Here is a 23,912-nt window from a genome sequence, read left to right as displayed (position 1 = left end):
CTGCCTCCCCACTGCTGAGATTATTAAAGGCATGCACCACCACTGCCCTACTTAACCCTTTGTGAACCCTGTAAGCTACAGTAATGATTGGCATGGTAAGACCTATGAGTGTGTCTTTTCTTCCTCTTTTATTGAAAATAGATTATTTTCTCACCTAACAAATTCTGGTTATGGTTTCTCTTCCCTCTACTCCTCCCAGCTCCTTCCTATCTCTTTCCCATCTGGATGGCAAGGGTCATCTAAATCTAGGGGTCTCAAGTGAGAAAAATTCCTCCAAAAGATTGATTTGTAGGTATTCCTGTGAGGCATATTCTCTATTTGTCCTTGAGTCATTGATGTAGAAGGGCCCCATTGTGGGTGGTGCCACTCCTGGGCTGGTGGCTCTGGATGCTATAAAAAGGCAGGCTGAGTAAGCCATGAGGAATAAACACGGTCCTCTATGGGTTCTGCAAGAGCTCCTGTCTCCAGCTTCCTGCCCTGACTTCCTGGACGATGGACTACAAGCTGTACACTGAAATAAACCCTTTCCTCCCCGAGTTGCTTTCGGTCATGGTGTTTATCACAGCAACAGAAACCCTACCTGAGACAGGGTGTAATAGTGACTTCAATGTTATGGAGGTAACCAATCGTTTTCCTGATTGGATTCAAGGTCTGCTCCACAGGGGGGGGAAAAAAAAAAAAACCCATACATGCTACTGTAAATGTCGCCAGGACTGTGGTTGGGAGTTCGCCCTGGGGGTGAACCTATTACTATTATTTCACTAAATGAACATTGTATCAAACTGCCTTCCAAATACCTTCTCTGTCCCTGCAGATTTCCCATTGAAAATGCTCCTTTCTGCCTTGGGAGGCAGTTATCACAGAGACTCAGCTTCTCAGAGCACAGGGAAGAAGTGTCTTTGGAGAATTCAGCCATAAATGGGGCATCATCTTTGTCACATCCCTCCCCTGAAGGCCCGGGAACATTGTGAGAGAGTGAGGAGACAGAAATATGGTAAGAAGCAGAGATCTAGGAGGATGAGAGCAAAACATTGCCTTCTGGAAATGAAGGGACAGCAGCACTCATAGATACACGGCCGGTTGCTGTGGCTGTCACCTGCACAAAGTCTAGCCAGTCTTTGTGAAGTTAGGAGGGAAACATCGGGGAGGAATCTGGGAGGAGTTGGAGGGGAGTCATGTATGAAATGGAGGGGAAATACGCATGAAATAAAAGTATACTAAAAAGCTGTTATTTGAGGGTGAATTGAAAATATCAGACTACTTAGTCGAAGGTATAACTTTTCATGCAAACTCTAATTTTAAGCATGCTCTTGTGGAATATTCTAGAATTCCTCTGTGAGCATTATTAGGAGTTTTGTTCCATAATAATCACCCTAATATCTAATAGGCTACTTTTTCTGAAAGTCTCAACAAGTTACTGTTTTGATATCAGTTTGTATTAGTTATCTTTTGATCATTAATAAGTTCTACATTTTATATATCAGTGTGGCAGCTTTTCACTATTGACTAAATACCTGAGCTTGTCAACGTACAGGAATATTGCTCTGTGTGTGTGTATGTGGTGTGTGTGATGTATGTGCAATATGTCTGTTTGGTATGTGGTGTATGTGTGGTGTGTGTGTGTGTGTGTGTGTGGTGTTTGTGGTGTGTGTGTGTGTGTGTGGTGTGTATGTGTGGAAGGCAGAGATTGACATGTTTCTCTTTATTGCTCTGTATCTTATTTTTTGTGACTAAATCCCTCTCTTGTTAAGCCAGGAGTTTGATGTTTTGGATAGTTTGGCTGGGGAGGGCTCTCCTGGACCCTCTGTCTCTACCTCTAAAGCTGGGGTTACAGACATGCTGTGACCATGAGGTCTGAACTTAGGTGCTCATGCTTCCACGGTGAGCACTGTATCTCCTGGGCATCTTTACATCCCTAGTTTTGAGCCACCATGCTCATGTGTTTCCTTGGTATTTGGACCTGTGCTGAGAGACTGTGACAGTGGGAGAGGGTGGTGGCGCAATGCTCGCCTGTATAAACCTGTATAAACCTTCATGTCTGACTCTCACCGTTTGGTCTACTTTATTGTGTGCTGGGAAGCTGTCTTAGCTAGACTTTATTGTCAGCTTGACACAATCTAGAGTTACATGGCAAGAGGGAAACTCCATTAAGAGTTGCCTTCATTAGATTAGCCTGTGGCCGTGTCTGTAAGAAATTGCCTTGAATGATGATTGATGTGGGGGGACTCAGTCCACTGTGGGTAGCACCATCCCTAGGCAGATGAACCTGAGCAGTGTAAGAAAGCTACCTGAGCACGAGCCAGTAAGCAAGCTAGTCCTCAGCTTGTTTCCATGGTTCTTCTTCAGTGCCTGTCCTGAGTTCCTGCCCTGACTTCCCTGCTTCCCTGGATGATTATGGCCTGGAAGTGTAAGCCAAATGAACCCTTTCTTTCCCATGTTTTTTTTTGGGGGGGGGTCAGACTATTTTTTTTTATCATAACAACAGAAAAATAACTAGTATAGAAGCCACACTTGGAAAACTGCCACTGTTGTTTAGGGGCAATCATGGCAGACAAGATCCAAATGGCTGCCATCAAGTGTTCAGGAATCCACACAGCTTCTGAGGAAAACGATGCTGTGGCAGGTTGAGAGGAAGAAAGAGCCAGTATGAACAATGGAGCTCAGGCATGGAATGTGGGCCTCTCTAGAGAAGATGGTCGTGTTGGGGGTGGGCAGCTAATAGCAGGTCAGATTCTGGCTCCAGGAGGCAGGCTGGAGTTGGCCATATTGGCTCTTGCAGTGAGGGGCTGGGCCTCTAGCTGGTTCTGGCTGTGCTGTAGTGTTCTTTCTGTAGGATGAATGCAGAATTTTTAATGCCTGCTGTGCCTGGCCTGATGGGAAAAAACGATTTAGTTAAATGGGTTCCAGGTGAGTCCCTTGATTGTGACCATGAGGAATTATGCAAAAGAGGACACAGACTTGAAATCCTGTGTGGAGTATGCCCTTGTGACTGTTCAATCTTCCTCGGTCCACTGCTTGCTGGGGCTTCCAACGCCATCCTCAGTGCCCGCCTCATTTGTTAGGCTGTGACCCCACAGTGAAGCCAGGATCCAGCTTGCTCATCACCACAGCTGGAAAATTAAATTTTATTTTCAACACATCTTTACCCTTCTTGCTGTTGATTTGCCTGGCTCTGAGCCAGTCTCCGTATAGCTTTGGTTTTAATATCTGGCCATAAACTCCTCAATGTTACAGCTGCTAGAAGCTGGGCCTGGTGTAACGTTTCTCAATGCAGTTAATTAAATTGAGAGCACGGGGCGTGAATGGAGGTTATAAAACTCATTGGCTGAAGACAAAGGGTTGGATGCTCTTGACCGGCAGCTGTGCAAACATTCCGATTATTTATTTATTAACAAAGGTGTCAGTGAAGAGTGGAAGAAGCCTGTCTGGGATTGGTGGAGAGATCACACTGCTAAGATCCTTTTAAAAATCCTCTGATACTTCTACCTTTAGGTAGTTAGCAAGGAAATGAAGATGTTGGTCCATAATATATTTGCAAAGGAATGAGCTTTTGTGGGACTATTGATTTTAGCCTCCATTAGAGACAGCCCAACTGTCTGACTGTCAACAGGAGAATGGTGAGGCAGAATGTGGTATGTCTTTGCAGCAAGCACCTGAGACTGTGGTACGTCTATATAGTAGTAGTATCCTTGGACTGTGGTACATCCACGCAGTGGGCTCCTCAGACTGGAATGTTCATGCTGGAGGGTTCTTGAATTATATACCACTCTATATAAAGGGTTCACTGGGCTATGGTATATCTGTGTGTCTTGTTTAGAGTTTCTAATGCTGCAGTGAAACACCATGACCAAAGACAAGTTGGGGAGGAAAGGGTTTATTAGGCTTACACTTCGGCATTGCTATTCATCACTGAAGGAAGTCAGGACAGGAACTTAAACAGGGCAGGATCCTGAAGGCAGGATCCCAAGGAGGGGAGCTCTTACTGGCTTGCTCAGCCCACCATGGGCTGGACCCTCCCCCATCAATCACTAATTAAGAAAATACCTTACAACTGGATCTCATGGAGGCATTTCCTCATACAAACCCACCCAGTACGCTGGGACTGCCTTGCTCTATGCTACTGTCTTCACTGTTTGCCTCCTGCTCACCATGTGAGGAGTCCTGCTGATCCATCACTTGCCCTCACCATGATGTAGCACATCACCGCACACAGCTCCAGGAGTCATAGAACCAAGTCACAGTGGACTGAAACCCCTAAAGCCACAAGCCAAAACAAACCCGAACCCGTCTCTCTCTGAACCTGTTTTGTTTTGTTTTGTTTTGTTTTTGGCACAGAATGGAAAAGTCTAACACAGATGGCCATCTATTGATCTCTGTGATCTTCGCACATGTCTGGATCTTTACTAGATGGAGGACATAATTGATAGGTTACAGTTATGAGGGTATTTATTAACTGACACCAAATGTGCCTTCAGCTGGAGGCTAAGGCAAAAACAGAACCCTATTACCCAGGGACGTCTGAAGGCACTTCCATGATCCCAGAGCCATTAAAAAATTATCTCTCTCTTTAAATTATTATTTTTAAAATTTTACATGCATTTTTATTTTTGCCATGGTGTCAGGTCCCCTGGAACTAAGACAGGTGTGAGCTACCATGTGAGTGCTGAGAATTGAACCCTGATCCTCTGGAAGAGCAACAAGTGCCCTTAACTGCTGAGCCACCTCTCCAGCCCCAACAGTTCTATCTCTAGAACAGATGTTGTGAGACTTGGATTGTTGGACTGGATTGTCCCATATCTTGGGGGTTATGACCCTCTGTTCACATCTCTTCTGCTGTGTGAAGATGATGGGGTAGGGGATGTGGCTCCCATAGTGCTCATCCTTCAATGATGGTTCTGTCTCTCCTTTCTTGGGATAGTCTGTTCCTACACCTGTACATGCCTCATGTTGACTTGGTCCTTCCCAGGGACAGCCAGCTCCACAAGGCCAAGCACTGCCTAGAACTGTATCTGGCTCATGAAAAACATTCATGTGTCAGAGACAATCCCTAAATGTATTGGTTAATGGTATCTGAAAGTGGAAAGTACTTGGGTCAGGTGAAGGTTTGAGGATGGGGCCCTGTGAGGTATTCGTGGGTTGGAATGGCATGAGTATTCTGGGATGGATCCAGGTGGTATTTGGTTGAGTCTGTTGGAGGACACTCACCAGGGCTTAGAAATCACCATTGACTTATCACTCCTAAGGAACTGGGTGACATTCACTGGCATTTTTTAGAAAGTCTCAAATATTTAATTTTGCCAATAAAGACTGGGGAGCCGGATATTGGGGTGAAAGCCTGCTAATTCAGGGAGGTAGAGAAAGCACCCAGTTGTCCTTCCTTCTCTACCAATGTCCCAGAAAAAAAGGGCCTTTCCTCAAATGGAATGTCCCTCCCTTCTACTTCCTGTGTGTCTCTCTATCCATCCTCCTGACTCCCTCTTACTCTCTATGGTTATTCCTGTCAGCTGGTTGTTTGTTGCACCTCTTTATCTATGGTTGATTTTACTTAATCCCATTCACAGTATTTAAGCAGAAAGCTCTTGGATTAAAGGTGTGTGCCAGGTCTGAGCCACACCACAACTAGAAACAGGTTTTTCTAGTATATATGGCTATCTTGGGGTTCACAGTGTGATCAAATATTGTTACAACTCACAAATCTAACTCCTAATCAGTGACACAAAACCAGAGAGTCTCACTGGAGGGAACAAGAGGAGAGAAGGCATTAGGACACCTCATGCAAGGTGTGGCACCAAGAACAGAGAGACACAGGTCTTTGGAGGTTCCCTAATCCATTTTCTGTGTCTATCACTAAATACCACAGACTGTGCTATTTATACAGAAAAAAGGTTTATGGAGCTCATGGTTCTGGAGGCTGAAAAGTCCAAGAGGACAGTAATGGCATCTGATGAGGACCATTTTGTTTTGCCATGGTGTAGAGTGTCCCATGTGAGACAGGGTCTTCTTATAATACCATCACAAGGGCCCATCCTTATGATCCCATCTGACCAAATCATCTTCTACTTTCAGATGCTGTTAACATGTGAACTTGGAGAAGACCAATATGTGAATGCTTTCTTTATTTTTGCTTTCCTGTCTTGAAGCCATGTAGTCCAGGCTGACCTTAAACCTGACATCCTTCTGCCTCAGACTCTGAAGTGCTGGGAATAGAGATGTTCACTCTCACACTTGAGTTCATACAACCTGTGGAACTTTTGGATTGTGTGTTCAATTCACAGTAGAGGGGACATTAAAGATGTGAGAATTCTGAAATGATGCCCTCCAGAGAAAGAGCAGACTACGTGTGGCTAAGAACAACAGAGGTCACCATGTGTCAAGTGCTTCCCATGTGTCCTATGCTGGGAACGGAAGAGGAAATCTTAATTGAGACAGTGCCTTCCTTCATAGGATTGGCCTGTAGGCGAGTCTGTGGGGTTTTGTCCTAATTGATGAGGGGAGGACACAGCTCACTGTGGGCAGTGCCATCCCTGGGCAGGCAATTCTGGGTTGTCTAAGAAAGCAAGCTGAACAAGCCAGTGAGTAGTATGCCTGTATAATCACTGCTTCAGCTCCTGTCTCCAGGTCAGGGTCTTGCCCTGACTTCCCTTTGTGATGGAGTGTCACCTGAATATGTTACTTCTGGTCATGATGTTCATCATAGCCATAGAAATCCTAAGATAAAGAAGAAACAGACACGAAGGATATGCTCAAGGTCACACTGTGTCAAAGGATAATGCTGGAGCTCAAGTTCAAATATTACCCCAGAACTGCACACTCAGCCTCTCCCACATACATTGTGTGTACCAGCAAATGTGTGCATGCATACACACACACCACACACACACACACACATACACATGCACACACCCACGCACACACCACACACACAAGTACACACACACACATGCACACACACACACATGCACACCACACATATGCTCACCACACTCATACAAGCACCAGCGCCCCCCCCCATGTAAACATGGGGAGGCCAGAAGAAGATGTTGACAATCCTCCTCCACTGCTCTCTATTTTATCCCCTTGAGATAGGGTCTCTTACTGAGCCTGGAGCTAGGCTGGCTGCAGTCATCCTCCTGTCTCAGTCCCTCACAATACTGTGGTTACAGTCAAGTGCACAGCCATGCCCATCCTTCATGTGGGAGTGGGGAATCTAGATTCAGGTCCTCACACCTGCTCAGCATGTGCTTCTAATCTCAGAGCCGTCTCCTCAGCCCACGTGCACTACTTCGATCTTAAAATGGCACGTGTTTATTTATTGTGTGCCTGGGACAGTGTGCACATAGAGCTGAAGGACGATTTGCATGTGGATCTTAGAGGATTTGGCTCAGGTGGGCTTGGCAGCAAGCTCTTTTACCTGCTGAGCTATCTCGCTGGTCCCACATACATTTCCTTGAAGCATCGTCTGAGTGCTACATGGCAAGAAGCTGGGGGCAGTGAGACCAGAGGTGACAGAGCCCCTGAAGACTTGTAAATTGTAAAAGAGACAGGAAAGCTATTGATAAAACATTGCTTTCTAAGAACCTCATTATTCACTAAAGACTGTGTAATAAACAGACCAGCCATCTGGGGACCCCAGAACAATCCACCATGCACAGAAAAAGACCTTACGAACATCCCTTTGTTTGAATTTTATTTTCTCCTGTAAAATAAAACACGTATTTTCAGAGTATGTTTTATTATGCAGATAATATATTCTCATGGCGGCTCATGGAATGCTTCATAAATAAATAAATACACATATATTTGGGATGCTTGTTCAAAAATAATATGTTGTTCGCGAGGGTACGCAAGCCAAAGATCTTGGAGACCCTGGGTATGATGGGTTTGCCCTATTTAAAGGGACTATTTTAAAACCATGAGTTAATTGTGCGGAGGTTGGCCTAGTGATGTGAGCTGCTTTCCTTGTCTTCTCTGCTCAAGTGTCCCAGTATCTTGCCTGTGTTTGACTTCATGTTATACCCACAGTGACCTCAAGGAGAAGCTGGCTCCATGGGGTTCCTCTGGGGTGAGGGCTCATGGGAGGGGGCAGGGTGATTGGGGGTTTTAAATTTGGCCAGGGAGGGGGTGCAGCTGGTTGAAGGGACCCAGCCCCCTGCTTTGGCAGCCATGACAGACTGCAGAAAAGATCCAGCAAAACAAAAGCTCCTGAGTCAGTAACATGTGCTGAGTTCCCTCCCATGCCAGGCCTTCTAGTCACTAGGAAGCCAGATACCCTCCATGTGGCAAGGAACCAATCAGAGGTTAGCTGGCAGGATGTACTGAGAGTAGAATGCAGAGCATAACAACCACCCTGGGAGGGCCTATAGGCCATAGCAACCTACCTGTTGCAGCTGGCCAATCAACATTGGGCAAGTCATCCAAGCCTGGAAGTACACTAGTCCTGAGACTGTTGTGGATCCCCGGACACTCCCCTTGCTCACCCCAATAAACTCTTTGCCCCTCAGTCCCTCGGGTCCTTTTTCGTTCCACTCGCTGTGTCAGACAGAGTTAACTCTGTGTCAGACAGAGTTAACTCGTTAAACAATAAAAGACTCTGTGCTTTTGCATCAGAATGGGTCTCTTGGTGATTTGGGGGTTCAGAATTTGGGCACAATACTGGATCGATGACTCAGAGGATAAGTGTACTGGCTGCACCCAGAGTGGGTACACAGGCTCCCACCCCTAATCAAGAAGCTATTTGTAATTGATACATGTTGGCAGAGGGAGGTTAGTTTTCTCTAATGGAGTGTCACTGTGTACATCAACCACACTCCAGGGCAGGCCCATAGCCGGGAGAAGTTAGCCAACACAAAACAAACTCTGTGTTTGTTCCGAGGGCTTTTTGCTTGAGCATCTTTTGTCTTATCGGTTTTAGTTTAGTTTGTTTTTATTTTCGTTTTCTGTTTTGTGTGTGTGTGTGTGTTTAAAGAGAGTACTTAAAATTGGTGGGTAGGGAGGTAGGAGGCTCTGACAGGAGTTGAGGAGGGGAAAACATGATCAAAACATATGAAAAAAATCAAAGGGAAAATGGTCTTACATACAGAACAATTGAATAATTTAAAAAAGAGGACTCTGGTTCTGGTCCCAGCATCCACATGGCAGGAACAGCCATCTGTGACTCCGTTCCAGAAGATCTGATGCCTTCCTCTGATCAAATAAATCTAAAAAAAATTATTTGAAGATGACCAGGGGTCAGTCCTGGGCACAAAAGTATGGTCTTCCCCTCCTTCCTCCTTCTCCCTCCCTCCCTCTCTCCCTTCCTCCCTCCCTGTTTGGTCCTCTACTCATGCTGGGGATGGAATCCAGGGCCTCCTGTATGTTAGAAAAGCTCCCTGTCTCTGAGGAGTTACATCCCTGAGCCCTTCTTAACTTTTCAAAGCCTTAAGTACTTTTAGTTATGCATACATGTGTGAGTTAGCAGGTACATGCATACCTTAGGGTTATTATTACTGTATTAAAACTTCATGTCCAAAAGCAAGTTGGGGAGGAAAGAGTTCGTGCTTCTACATTGTAGTTTATCACTGAAGGATGCCAGGGCAAGAACTAAAACAGGGCAGGAACCTGGAGCCAGGGACTGATGCAGAGGCCATGAAAGTGTGCTGCTCACTGATTTGTTCCCTGTGGCAACCTGCTTGCTTGCTTGCTTCCTTCCTTCCTTCCTTTCTTTCTTTTTTGGGGGGTGGGGTGGGGTTTTGAGACAGGGTTTCTCTGTATTGTTTTGGAGCCTATTTTGGAACTCACTCTGTGGACCAGGCTGGACTAAAACTCACAGAAATCCATCTGCCTCTGCTACCAAGTGCTGGGATTGAAGGTGTGTGCCACAATGCCTGGCCTCTCAGCCTGCTTTCTTATAGAACCCAGGACCACCAGCCCAGGGATGGCCCCACCCACAATGATTGAGCCCTCCCACATCAATCATTAATTAAGAAAATGCCCCACAGGCTTGTCTGCAGCTGGATCTCGTGGAGGCATTTCCTCAGCTGAGGCTCCTTCCTCTCAGATGACTCCAGCTTGAGTCAGCTTGACAGTGTGTCATGCCAACCAGACAGCACAGTGCGCATGACTGATGGTACTCTTAGAGGTCAGAGGTGTCAAATCCTCCTGGAACTAGAGTCATAGGCAGTGTCAGCTGCCTGACATGGGTGCTGGGAGCCAAACTCAGGTCCTCTGCAAGAGCTGTCCACGCTCTTAACTGCTGAGCTGCCTCTCCAGCCTGCCCTTTCATTTTAAGACAGCCTCACTGTCTGACCTAGGCTTTCCTAGAACTTATTTCATAGTGAAGCCTAGTCTGGAACTCATAATGTAGGCCTGGCTGGCCCAGAACTTATGAACCCCTCCCCTTTCTGCTTCCCAAGTTCTGGGAACATGTTGCTCGGCTCCACAGTTGCTTTTGGTGGGAAGGGATGTGCTATGCGAAAATGAATAAGCTATGGCTGTGTTGAGTCAAGTGACTGTCACAGACAACAAGGACAATGAGGCTCAAACACTCATCTATAAAGTACAGACGCAGTCAGAGGACTGGCGATCAGCAGGGGGAGGAGCCCTTCCAGCATCGAGAGGCTGTGCACATCTTGATTCAGTGGATGGACACCACTGAACTATCTGCTCAAGATGAGCTTGGTGTACTCTATATGAGGTGCACACAGCAATCAAAATGGTCCATAAAAGGAAGTAACGGGCTGGAGAGATGGCTCAGTAGTTAAGAGCATGTGCTGCCCTTGCAGAGGACCCAAGTTTGGCTTCTGGGAAAAACAAAACAAAACAAAAACATATTGAACAACTCACAACTGCCTACCACTCCAGCTCCTAGAGATCTGATGGCCTCTTCTGTCTCCCAAGGACACTCAGGTGCATACACAACCTTCCCAACACATTCACACACAACTTAATAAATACTACAAATAAACACTATCACCAAGCCAAGTTAAAAAGACAATTCAGTTAACCCACTAAAGTATTGAGTTAGTTTTCTGTTACTATAATCAAATGCCAGAAGCAATCCGCTTAAAAGAAGGTAAGGGTTGTTTTGGGTTCACAGTTTCAAAGGGTTCAGTCCACGTTGGTCTGCTGGTCATGTTATTTTGTGACTGTTTTAGTGAACAGATGGGGAGAGGGGAATGCACTTGCTCCCGATATGACAGCCAGGAAGGAAAGAGAGAGGCAGAGAGGCAGAGAGACCGAGAAAGTTGGGGGGAGATGGTGGGACACACACAGAGAAATAGAGAAGGAAACAGAGCAACAGGGAAAGGTGGTACAGGTTTCCTGTACGAGAATGTGCCCCCCATGGATGTAATTTCCTCCCACCTAGGCCCACCTTTGAAGGTTCCAACAGTACCAGAGACTGGAGACTAACCCTTTGCCGCAGCATGCTCTGAGGGGCTAACCTACAGTAGCTGCTCCATAATTCACTGTGGCCACATCTTTTGGTTGTTTGGAGAAACCACAGACTCTTTCTCTAACCTGTTCTTCAGCCTCCTGAAGCAGAATTATCTGTCTTGTGGAAAACATTCCCGGAGGCGATGGCTCCCCACTGAATTCCAAACTGCTAAAGGCTGTAAAGGCATGGCCAGTCCCAGGCTGCTGGGAGAAGACTCGGAGCATCAGCATTCCAAAGCCAAATTGTCCTTTCCTTAAGCCTCATTGAACAAGATGTGTTTGGGAGATTGGATATATGTAGATTTATTTCCTTTCTAAAAACAGCGCCCAGTGCTTGAGGGCTGCTGAGCGCATCTTCTGGGGACTCACGATGACATTACCTTTCAGTAAAACCAGAGGCAGAGGCTTCCAGGTCCTCCCTCGGCTGTCTGCAGAGCCAGGGGGCTGATGATGCCTCTGATGGCTTCCCACCAAGGTCCACAGGGGGCTGTGGCAGGCTCCTGTCCTGTTAGCCAAACAGAGGATGTGGTTTGAGTGGCTGCGTGGGCTGGCATCAAATCTGAGGCCCCTAGGAGGTGTCCAGAAAGGACCAGGGTTGATGGGGTTGACTGACTAGAAGGAAGAGAAGCAGGCAGGAGTCTGTGTCTCTATTTTCTGCTCCTTTCTGCTAAGCAGCATGGAGCCAGGGCTAGGTGGGGCATCCCAGCTGGGTACTGCCACAACCCCTCATCATCCTTCATATTCTCCCTTTTCCTTTCCTTTCCTTTCTCTTCTCTTTTCTTCTTTCCCTTCCTTCCTTTTTTTTTTTTTTTTTTTTTTTTTTTTTTTGAAACAGGGTCTCACCATGTAGCCCTGGTTGGAACTCACTATGTAGACTAGGCTGATTTTGAACTCACAGAGATCCACCTGTCTCTAGGTGGTGAGATTAAAGGCATTGTGCATCACACTCAGCCCATGACTCCTCTCTCTCTCTTTATATATATATGTATATATATATATATGTGTGTGTGTGTGTGTGTGTGTGTGTGTGTGAATTTTATTAATTATTTGATAATTTCATTCATGCATATGATGTTTTTAAAGCATTTTTGCCTCCTTTCTAAAATTTATTTGTGTGTGTGTGTGTGTGTGTGTGCGCGCGCGTGCGCGCGCATTGTGTTTGTACACATGGAAGTCAGAGGGCAATCCCTGTGTCATCCCTTAGGTATCACCTATTGCTTCCTCCTCTTCTTTCCTTTCTGAGACAGGGTCTGTCAGTGGCTTGGAACTCACCAAGCAGGCTAGGCTGGCCATGATGTAAACCCAGAATCCAACTGGGATTACAGACATGTGCACTTTAAAAAAATAAAACATGGCTTCTGGGGACTTGAACTCGGGTCCTCATACTTGTTTACTAAATGAACCATCTCTGCAGCACACCCCTACTGTTTCCTCTTGTCTCTCTGCCCCAAAGGACCTGCTTGGAGGTGGCTGATGGGGTGATGGGGGAGTCATCACCTCAGGGGGACCTCTCTTCCTTGAGTTTCCCGTCCCCTGGTCTTTTCCAGCCACCAAGCTCTCATCCACACAGGGTTGCATTTACACATAGATTCACCTCCACACTCCTGTTTCCTGGACTACAGGTGCTCCTGGGAGGTGGAGTGGGAACTGAAGCCTTCACTCATAATTCCCCACTCTAGTAAAATCTTAACATTTTAAAAAACACCTGTTCCAAAATTGTGCTCTGAAACTTTTAGTCCCTGTGGGAACAAGCAGATAGGATGTGGGGCCTTCCAGCCTATCTATAAAAGGGGGAGACCCTGAATATTTATGAAGGCCCTGAGCATTTATTCTGAGCCATAAGTCCAGATCTCCATTGCACCCCCGCCCCGAATTCCCAGAGGCCCTGAAGAACCAGTTTTTCTCTGTTCCTCCCCAAAGGCCATACTGGCTTCTTTCATGTTTATGGCATCATTCTCAGACACTTCTTATTTCCAGTATGGGATATGGAAACCAGGGACTCTCATATCTGAGGAGGGTGCTCTTACCGAGCCACACTCCAGCCCCTCACTGGGGGCTTCTAGGCAGATTCTTTAACAATGAGCCACACCCCAGGCCCTCACTGGGAGATTCTAGGCAAGTGCTCTATCACTGAGCAACATCCAAGCCCTTCATTGGGAGATTCTAGGCAAGTGCTTTATCACTGAGCAACATCCAAGCCCTTCATTGGGAGATTCTAGGCAGGTACATTACTACTGAGCTATACCATTAGCTCTCTTTTTACTATGTATTTTGAGATGATGTCTTCTTAAGTTATCCAGGCTGGCCTTGAACTCACTGTGCAACCTAAGTGAACCTTGTATTTGCAATCCTCCTGCCTCAGTCTTTCAAGTGGTTTGCACCAACAGGCCTGACAGTAAAGGCAGTTTCTATGTATTCATTATAGTTTTTGGAGCTTGAGCTGACTTTCCTGCTTCCATGCATGGTATTAAGAGATGCAAATCTTTCTGGGATTTAATGCCTTAGTTTGAGCAATGCCTACTCCCAGGGGGGAAACATATCAGAGGGAAGCTAGTGGGATGCTGGGAAATGCTCAACAAGTAGCTCTACAGGAAAGATCTTCCACTTGAGGTTCTGATCATTATGGTGGTGTAAATTCTCCTCTGTGGCTAGCTTTCAGTGTTACTGTCATGTCCCTGAATGTGGAACCTGGGCTAGAGGTGTGACAGCTAATATGGGTTGTTACTTTGGCATACCAGAGTAGAGAGAGCCTCAGCTGAGGAACTGCCTCTATGAGATTGACCTATGGGCCTGTCTGTAGGACCTTTTATTGGTTGATAAATGATGCTGGAAGTTCCTGCCCACTGTGGGTGGTGCCATCCCTTGGTAGGGGCCTTGGCTGTATATGAAAGGCACCTGGGAGCAGAGCAGTGAGATTTCCTCCATGGTTCCTGCATCTGCTTCTGCTTGAGTTTCTGCCCTGACTTCCCTCGGTGATGGGGGAATTAGAGTAAGATGAAACAAACTCTATCATAGCAACAGAAAGCAAACTAATAGAGACAGGTGCCAGGGGTTTTCAAAGTGGCCAGTGTGGTGCATGTAACTCACCACTGAGTGTGCCTTTCTCCACACACCACCTGCTCTCCTCCCCCTTCCCTTTATCCCCCCCACCCCGCCTCCTTTTCCCAAGCAAGCTCTCTACCCCTGAGCTATGTCCCCTGCCTGGGATTGATTGATTTCCTGAAGACTGAACCAGCCTTGCATTTCTACATATATTCATCACGGGCTGTGGCTTTACATAGCGTGTTACTGTTTCCCCCTCCCCGTGGGTGGTGGTGGTGACAAACCTAGAGTGTTGCATGTGCTAGGCAAGTGCTTTACCCATTGAGTGGTTGTGTCCTCAGGCCTTTGTTTTTTGAGACATGGTTTCTCTGTATTGTTTTAGAGCCTGTCCTGTATCTAGCTTGGTAGAGGAGGCTGGCCTCGAACTCACAGAGATGCACCTGCCTCTGCCTCCTGAGTGCTGGGTTTAAAGCCGTCCTCAGGCCTTTCTATATTGTCCTGTCCCTCCCCTTCCTCTTCCCCCCTTCCCTCCACTTCCCTCCCTTCTGTTCCTTTCCTCTTCCCTCCGCTCTTTTCTTCCCTTCCCCCTCCCTCCTCCTTCTTGCTATGAATGCATTCTGCTGCCATCTCACGTCTCTTGCCTGACAGGCAACCACAGAGAGGGAAAATCTGACCAAATTAAAAGGTTCCAGACCGTGGAAAAGTGGAGAGATCGCACCGAGCACACGTGACCAAGCAAGTGGGTATGTACACATTTCTCTCTGTCCCTGGCTGTGGATGTGAGGTGAGCAGCTGTTGGAAGCCTCTGCCTTGACTTCCCCATGATGACGGGAGGTAACCCAGAATTCTGAGCTGAAATAAATACCTTTCTTGTTATTAAAGGCTTCTATCACAGCAACAGAAGTCAAACTAGGACTCAAGGCAAGCACTTTCCGAGCTGAGCATCTCCCCAGGCATTGAGGCTTTTTTTTGGATGGTTGGTTTACATCTTTGATAGGTGATTCCAACAGCCCCCATGTGAGTGTTGGTATCTGTTGTCTTTTGTCACTCAGTTTGAGACTTTCTTGGTTCTTGGTGCTATGCGTGGTATTCAAATGAAACTGAACACTTGGAGTCTGGTATTATTTATGCCTTGCCTTGCTGCCTTCATGCGTCATTGGCTTGGAAGCATGGTGCCTTGTTAGCACCGGGTGCTGGCAGGCTCTAAGCTTCCTGAGTGACCTCCGTTGTCACGTGGTTATTCTCTTCATCACAGTTGGACTGGGAGAGACTTTCAGGCTCCCTCATAAATATCTACTCATGTCACCCTGTTAGGCTGAGGGTGTGCCATCCGCTGCTCCCTGGACTGCTTCTTCTGTTGCTGGGCTCCTGGGAATTGGTGGCCATGCCCTTGATGGGTTGTGGCCCAAGTCTCAGAGCTCTACATGGGTTCCTTGGTGGCTGCAGGGGTTTTGCTGTCTCTGGGTGAACTGTAGAAATCCCAGCCCCATGTGTGTGGAGACCAGAGGTAAATGTCCAGTGTTGTCCCCAATTGCTCTTCATGATGATTTTTGAGACAGGGTCTCTCACTGGGCCTGGAGCTTGCTAACTCAGCTAGGATGGCCAGCCAGTGAACCCCAGGGATCCTCCTACCTCTGCCATTCTGGGGTTGGAATTACAAGTACACACCACCATGTCTACATGGGGTCTGGGGGGGTCAAAGTCAGCTTCTCATGTGTGTACCCCAAGCACATTGCCTGTTGAGTCATTTCCCTAGTCACAGATATGATTTTTCTTTCTACTAAAATATTTGAGTCTGGATCCGAGTCAAGCCCATAATGTAATGATTTGCTTAATGACTGCAGAATATTGTCTCATCTGAAGAGAAGGAGGACATTTTTAAGACCACAGAGCCCAGAATTAATGGCTTGGAATTTTCACCATGCTGGCTGTTAATTGACTTCAACCATTACAGGGAGAGACGTTTTTGGCAAACTCTTAGCCTTTCATAGAAGCAGAGACGCAGGCATGTTCAAATCATTTTGAAGCAAGTGTGGAATGAGCCAATGATTGTAAAGAAGACAGGCTTTTCCAACAGTGGATCTACAAAAGGCTCTGTGCTCTCAGAGTTTCCGAAAGGACTTCCGCCATGGAACACAATTGAGTCTCTGAAAGCAGAAGTGTGAATTCAACAGACATCTGAGCTGTGACCACCCAGAATTTGCCTTTTGATTGTTTTGGAAAGTATCTTAAGAGCTGCTCGGTAGGCAGTTAGACAGGCATTAGCAGGCTCGGAGGCCATTGAGGGTAGAGCCCTCCCTCACAGCCAACTTCAGACCCCACCTCTCATGTGTTTGTTCACAGGAAGGCTGATTCACCTATAAGCATTCTAAGGGGATGGGAGGAATAATTATCCCCATAATGAGAAAATACACTTCTTGGGGGCCAGTTTCTTATGGAGCATCTATGAGATCCGACCCAAAAGCCCAACTTTACCTCTCTTTCTCTCTCTTCTTCACACACCTAAGCATGTGTGCCTGTGCCCTGATACGTTAGGGTTTCTGTTTTCTCTGAAGGACATACCCCCCCTTTCTATATCTGCTTGTTAACCTTCACTGCTGACTTTACCTCAAAAAGGGTGACTGTTTTCCTCTTTCTCTATCTCCCTCCTCCTGGCAGATGCCAAGATTTATAACTTTCCTGTCATGTTATTTTAATCTCAAGTGCTAATAAAATGCCCATTAAGCTCCCTTCTATTGGTCTTTAAAAGTCTTTCATCAACAAGACATATACATCATAAATGGGAATCCTGATTCCCCACTAGCATGCCCAACCAGCACAGAATCATCTCTTACTGTGCCTTCTTCTTGGAGATGTAGGGACCAGAGTGATGAGGGTCTCACAGTCAATGCCATGGGTGCTGCTGTGAAAGTAGGTGTCCCCTGGCCCCCCCCTTAACCCTCAGTGTGATATCCAGTGAAATGAGGAGCAAGACTGTGTTGAGACCTCTTACCTTCTCCTCCTCATTCTGCTAGAAGCCTCAGTGACAATTTCCTTTCTGCTGCAGGTCTTGACTAATTACCATCTGACCAGACAATGGAGATTTCCTTTTCCCGTAACCAATGGTTGCATTTCAAAATGCCTTCCCCCTGACTTTTCAATAATAACAATGGCAGGGCATTGTATCACATATGGGCTTGACTGAGTCATCTCCCCTCAAGATAGCAGTGGAGGGTGCACAGGCCACAGCATTTTTCTATCCCCATGTTGTGTAGCTGTTTCCTTTAGGATCGCAAAACTCCCTTGTGTTGGGAGGAAAGAGGCTCCATAAACACCCCAGAGAAAGATTCACCAGGTCTTTTACCAAGATCCCATCAGCAGCAAAACAATCGCTGAGGGAGACAAGCTCCTTCAGTGGTGTAGCTAACTACAAGTTGCTCAGGGAAGTCTCTGGTGCAGTTTTGTGAGTCTTTATCTGTGTGGGGGTGGGGCGTTTTGGTGACGCAGCTGACTGGAATAAACCCACTGGCTCCCCAAAGTAGACTTAGAATTATTTCATCTGTCCGAGTCTGTCATCATCCTTCTATCTGGGATGAAAAGGCACACCCCTTAGATGTTGTGTGGCTGTTGTATCTGAATTGAAACCTAATCTCCTAAAGGGAGGTTTCTTAAGACTCAGAAAGTAAGTAAAACTTTTGAGAGTAAAACTCACAATTCTTGGGAAGTTCCCAAAGCTTACAAGTTCCATGAGGCCCCACCCCAAGATTATGCAAGCAGTAAGGATTGCTGGGGAGAGAGGACTCTCTGGCCTCTGAGCTACCTCCAAGTCTTGGAGAGAGCTCCAGAGATGCCGCTTTCATGAGCTGTCACCTAAGCACCTGTAACAAACCCTCACTCATGTTCCTGTAAGCAACTCTATAACTAACTTGTTCACTTAGGTGACTTGGGTAGAATTATTTCCTTTGGTATGGCATCAGTGTCTTATCTGTGGTGACTAGATATGTGTTTGCAACTCCTCTGGAAAGTTCACATAGCACCTACATTGTCTACAGAGATGATGGCCAGGCTCTGAGCTTCTGGGAGCATATTTAGTGTGCTACAAGGAGAATCACCTGTGGATTCCAGGGAATCCTAGAGAAAAGCCATGGTTCCTTGGAAGGCATCACAGAACAAGGTTTGAGACTCAGAGATAGACTGCGGCTGCCCCTAACTATGGAGCTTGGGCCTGGAATTTCCATGTACTGTGGCTGCCCTAGGCCTTCACCCCTCTTTACTGGTAAGCTTCAGTCATCAACTTGACACAACTCAGAGTCATGTGAGGGAGTCTCTGTTGGGGGATTGTCTCTATTGAGACATTCCCCCCCAATACTAATTGATGTAGGCTTGGTAGTCTGCTGTGGGCAGTACCATTCGGAGGCAGGAGGTCTTGGGCTGTATAAAGAAGCTAGCTGAGCCAATGGGAAGCAATCCAGTAAAACAGTGTTTTTTCATGCTCTCAGCTTCAGTTCCTACTTGAGTTCCTTCTGGCCTCCCTCAATGATGGACTATGACCTGGAAGCATAAGATGAAATAAACGCTTTTCTCCCCAAGTTGCTTTTGGACATGGTCTTTATCATAGCAATATAAAGCAAGCTAGAAAACTCTCTGTATGTTTTATATATGGGATGAGCTCCATGCTGTGTCCACCTCACAGGGGCCTGCTGGGAAATGTATAGAACAATGAACAGAGCCGTCACAGTAGACTGAAGGTCATGGACTAGGGTGGTTCTAGAGAAGGTGCTGAGTTGAATTGTCCTTCAAGCAAGAGCTTTATTGACTCCAGTAGAAAGACAAGTATACAGTGCAGAGCAAGGAGTAGTCCAAAGCAAGAGAAGTGCCTCTCCTGCTAGGGAGATCAGCATCTGTTCCTTAAAGTCTCTTGTGAAGAGACATACAGGAATGAAAGGTTGATTTTGGCTCACTGTCTAAGAGTACACAGTCCATCATGGCGGTGATGTCATGACAGCTGGAGCATGAGGAAGCTTGTCACACAGCATCCACAGTCAGGAAGTAGAGATGGATGCCAGGGTCAGCTCTCTTTCTCTTTTGAGAATCCCAGTCACTGGGATTGTGCTGGCCACAGTTAGGCTGTGTCTTCCAAATGCATTTAATAAATCCTGTCTAGGAGTTCTCTCACGGACATGCCCAGAGGCACCCAAGCTATGATCCCCTGGAGGTATGTTTGGAGGTTTGTCTCCTATGTGATCCTAGGTCCTGTCAAGTTGACAATCAAATTAACCATTAAAGGCAGAGGCATTGTACCACAGGAAAATGGGCTCAAGGTCAGCTGACTAGATTAAGAGACAGTGTTTCTTTGTGTTTCTGAATGAGACTGATGTCATAGAATTTTATTTTAATTAGGTAAGATGTATTACATTTGTTCATGCTGCATTTGTTAACTGTGTGAAGATAGATTGCATTTGCATTAATTAAATCAAATTTAACCTGGGCTCAGAGAGATGGGGTTAGCAACTGTTTGACAGGAAGTAGCACTGAGTGGCTTAGCCTGGGTTTTTTTTTTTTTTTTTTAGTTGGGGCTTTGTGCAAGGGAGTGCCTTTGGGGGACTCCAGCAAAGAGAGAAAGTTAGCCAGCTGCTATTCTAACTCTTTGAGCATGTGTGTTTTCATCTTAGCTTGTGAATCTTGAGTTTTATTAGAACATAGAGATTTAGATGGAACTACCTTTAATGGCAGACACAGAGCCATTGCTTGGGGAACAGAATTAGTGGCCAGCTGCTAGTAACTTTAAGTGTAGCCACTGTGATGAAGGTTAAAAAAAAAAAAAAAAAACAGGCTGGGTTTGAAAAGTCTCAAAATACTGGCCTTAGTTCTTCTTTGAAGTTCTGGTAGAAGAACTTTTTTAGATGAGAGGAGCCTGGAAGAGCTCCAGACTCTGTGAGGGTGTCATGTGACAGTGGTCCCTTGTCCTGCACCTTTCCATTCCCTGCTTGGGGCTTTGTTCTCTGGAGGGCAGAGAGGACAGGCCTCCTCCTGTTGTGATCCTTCACTATATTTTGTATAGTAGCTATCATGTTCCAACTGTTGGAGACACTGAAAAATATGAGAATTTTATTTTTGCTATGACTAGTAGTTAAAATGTAGGTGTATGATGTTGGGGAGGGGAGGAGGGGCAGGGATGAAGGGTTCTTACCTCTTATTCTTGGCAATGATTTAGAGAGGAAAAGGCAGAGGAGAGGGTGGAGATCTCTGCCCTTTCCTCCTGCAGCTGGAAACTGGCTAACTTTCTGAACACATGGTTCAGTTTTGGAATCACTTGATGGATCCGTCAGTGCTTGGGCTGTATCCCCAGAGGTTCTGGTGCATTATGTCATAATTTCCTTTGTGTTGAAGCAGTCCATCCAGGAAGCAGCAACTCCTAAGTCTCAGGAAGTCCCTGAAATGTACTAGATTCACAAGACTCCTCCCTTCCCAAGGTTATATAAATGGTAATGATTGCTGATGAAAGGACACTCTTCAATGTGTTGAGCTGCCTTCAACACATAGTTCCAGGGTACTGGCTGGGGTGGGCTTTTAGCGGTGTCTTTGATTCCTTCCTGTTCCCTGTAAGCAGTCCTAATGAACTTATTGCTTTGCCAAGTTAGACTTGGGTATAATCCTTCTTTGGTCTGTCTCTGGTCCCCTATTTGTGGTGAGTAAACATTTATTTACAGCTCCCCAGGAATGATGTCACACTAACAATTGCTCTGGGTGTGGTCTGGGCTCTGGAGTTTTTAATTGTTCCTTGATGTTAAATAAGGATGAGAGCTAAGAACTGTATCCTGAGGCCTTTGGATCACAGAGGTACACCTGTGTCCCCTTCTGGTGGCCCCATAGTGGTGCCCATAAACCCAGAGTTGGCAGGTGGTTTCATTGCCCCTCTTTCCTCAGAGCTGTAATCCTACCTTGAACCCAGGAGCGATTAGATGCCTCAGCATGTGGGCATGCTTGAGTGATCCAGGCCACCTAATTCATCCTAAGCACAGCCAAGCTTGCTCATGGGCAGTCTTCCACTTCAAGGCAACTTTGTTGCCTTTCAGGAGTCACAGATCGGGGTTGGGGGTGGGGTTGTGCATTTTGAAATGACTGCTGCTCCATTCATAGTGGCTCAAGGTACAGGCTCCAGCTGCCACCCACACCTTGGGCAGGGAGCTCCCTGTGGGATTACTCCCCCCCCCTCTTCTAACTGGGAGGGAGTCACATGTGGCGGTTCCTGAAAGGAAGCTGTGTCTGCAAAGGCATTGATTAGAAAGTGGAGAAGTTGGACTGTTGCAAGTCTAGAGACAAAGTATCTTGGGGCATCTTTAGCCTCTCCTTGATAGCCATCTGTTGCCCTAGGTATGTCTTTTAGCCTGTGTGAACAGGCCCTCAGTGTCTACCAACTGAAGGGTTAAGAATGTTGTCGGGTACCTACAGCCTGCTTTGCTGTACCTGCCTACCCATGGATCCAGCAATATATTTGAAAAGTATTTTACTTTATGACTTTCTTCATTCAGATACTGTCAAAAGCTCATGAACTTGCTCCCCAACTGGAACACACACACTTGGGGAGACCTACACCTATGTTCTCAGGTCATGATCACTCATTTGATTCCAGAAGAAACTCTTAGTCCTTGAGCTGTTTCTTTCATCAGCACCTCAACAGGAGAGAGAAAGAAAGAGGGAAAGAGAGAGAGACAGAGGGTATGTTGGTTAAGACCACATGCAGATTAGTTTCCAAGGTCAGCATTCACAATCTTAGAATGCATGACTGTTCCTGAATTCCAGGGACATTTCATGAACTCATTAAAAAGAGGCTGGGGGGGGGGAGGCTCAGTGAGTGCCATGTTTGTCATTCCAAGCCTGACCTAGTTCAGAGTCCCAGAACCCATAGAAACCTGGGTATTGCAGTGCTAGTATCTATAATCTGAGTATTCCTACAGGAAATGGTGAACTGAGGCAGGAGAGTGGGCCAGCCAAGTGTACACCGTGACAAAGGAACTCTGTCTCCAAAAAGATTGAAAGGGAAAAACTGCCTCTGGCTTCCACAGGCATGCTGTGTGCAAACTTGTGTGTACCATCCCCCCATCTCCTGAAACGATGAGAAAAAAAAAAAATAAAAAAGCTTGCCTTGCAAGTACAAGGACCTGGGTTTGATACCAAGTATAAAACAGGGCATGTTGGCCTGTACTTGTGATCCCTGAACTGGGAAGGCAGAGTCAGGCTCACTGGCCAACTGGCCTATCCATCCAGGGAGTTCCAGGTCAGTGAGAGACCCTTCACAAAAACAAGATGGGCAGCACCTGAAGAAGGACACTTGAGGTTGTCCTTGGGACTCCACACACATGTACACACACACACACACACGCACACACACACACACACACACACACACACACACACACACGCACATACACACACACACACACACACACCCCTGTACACTTTGAATACACATGAACACATATACATAAATAGAAATTAAAAATTAAAAGTCACAAGTGCTTAAGGAACAAAATATTTTTTTTTTTATTGAAAAATGTACCCATAGCACCGCTCTGCCTTCCTACAAGTTGGGGGGGGGGATTGTTTGTTTGTTTTTTTATCTTTAATGGGATCTGGTTTTCTGTGCCATTTCAGAAGGTTTTATAGGGAAAGCTTCAGGACTCTCCTAAGCCAGTCTTGGGGCTGGGAGTTCCCCATGGGAACCCCACACTGTCCTGGCCTGGTCTCTTGCTATTACTCTGTGGACTTGGGGCTCAGCAGGCGAGCAGCCATGCTGTGAGTCAGGAATCTTGGAATAACGAAAACCCATGCTAAGAACCTGTATGCAAACACACCATGCTCTGGCTGATCAAGACCAAGTTCAAACATCACATCCAAAGAACTTTCCAGAACACACACCATCCTCGAGAGCTGTTGTTCTGCCCCACCCCAGGGCTCCAGGGAAGGGAGACACTCCCCACATCACCACATATTTTCCTACTTGCGTTGGTGAGATGCTGAGGAAGGCCAGCAGGAGGCTGGGAGATGTCAGCCCAGATGCTAACATCCTCTCTGGATGTCTGTGCCCTGTAAAGCCACTCACAAGGCTCAGCAGACACACAAGGATCGAGGGAAGGCTGCACAGGGCGAGCAGTTTCCAGAGTCGTTGATGCCACAGTGGGTAGACTTGGCTGTCACTCATCATTAGACACCCATGGAGGTGACTTTTTCAACATGGCAGGAGAAGCCAGAAGGGCATCTGTATCCTGTCTGTTTGGCTCTTTTCTCAGAACCCAGACTTGGATCCAATGGGCATTTTGTCATTGTGATGTGTCTATCCCATTCCTACAGTGAGAGGTTAGGAGGACTTTTGTCAATGCTGGGTGGCTCTGGGAGGCTGAAATCTAACTAAAACCTCTCAACCCTGCATTTGGTGCACTGAATCCCTGTAAGTCAGTGTGGTTCTCAACCTTCCTAAT

The sequence above is a fragment of the Phodopus roborovskii genome, unplaced genomic scaffold, assembly GCF_943737965.1.
Source record: "Phodopus roborovskii unplaced genomic scaffold, PHOROB, whole genome shotgun sequence".
Taxonomy (NCBI): Eukaryota; Metazoa; Chordata; class Mammalia; order Rodentia; family Cricetidae; genus Phodopus; species Phodopus roborovskii.
The sequence above is the reverse complement of the archived record's forward strand: the minus strand, read 5'-3'. Positions refer to the sequence as shown.